Source organism: Aureococcus anophagefferens (assembly GCF_000186865.1).
Source record: "Aureococcus anophagefferens unplaced genomic scaffold AURANscaffold_49, whole genome shotgun sequence".
Classification (NCBI taxonomy): domain Eukaryota; class Pelagophyceae; order Pelagomonadales; family Pelagomonadaceae; genus Aureococcus; species Aureococcus anophagefferens.
Window position 1 is genome coordinate 25,504 of NW_008705603.1, and position 958 is coordinate 26,461.

The following is a 958-nucleotide window of genomic DNA, read 5'->3' on the forward strand; positions in this document are numbered from 1 at the left end:
CTGGGCGAGTTTCACGGATGACGGCACGGTCCTATACACGTATACAATCCACTCGAAGCTCGCATGCGTCTGCGCAAGAACGCTTGGAAAAGTGTATGAACGGAATATTTCGAACTCGCTTAAAGGACAGGCGACGCTCTCGCGCCGCCCGAGCCTCGATATCAACACGTGTTCCACCTCCTGCCAGGTCTTCGGTACACGACGATGTGACAGCACCGACGCGCATGCTGGTGCTTGTCCCTGTCCCAGCGCAGCTAGAAGGACCACAATCGAGAGAAGCATATGCAAGCCGGTAGATTGCTTCATATACGAATTACACCGCGCGAAGGCCGCTGCGAGCAGTGCTGAACGTCCCGGCATGGGCCCTCTTTCGCAGCCCGCTGGGCCTCGAGCGCCCCGGGCGGGCCGAGCTAGCACAAATTTCTATTCGCTACAAGTTTCGCTACACAGTGTACCACTCCAGGGACTCTCCCTGGAGTAACCCGGAGTACAGTATAAGGAAAGGAAGGAGAGAACCTCCCTATCTCCCTATGTTGTACTGCCGTAAATGCAATTTCCCTACTTTCGGTCCGGCGCTATCGAAATTTGAGACTTAACGAGGTTCAATATGAGTACCGCCCTCCCTTGAATGAAGTTTGCACCCGCAACCTCATCCAGCCAGACCTCAGAAATGCAAACCTTGCTCACCCGAGCTCGGCTGCGCCCTCGCCGCTGCTCCCCTGCTAAGCGACGTCCCCGTGTCCGGCTGGTCACTCGGCCCCCAGCGTGCTGCCCGGCGCGCTGGGTCCGGCGAGTGTCCTTGGCCGGCGGGCTGTCCTTACAGCCCGGCCTACTTCCTTGGTCGGCCACCACCACCCGGCAATGGCCTTCCTGTTGCCTTCGTTCCGTTCCTCACGAAAGCCACTTTTTTCCCGGGGGTTTGCGCGGCAGACACGGCATCCAGCGCGCGCTGACGCTG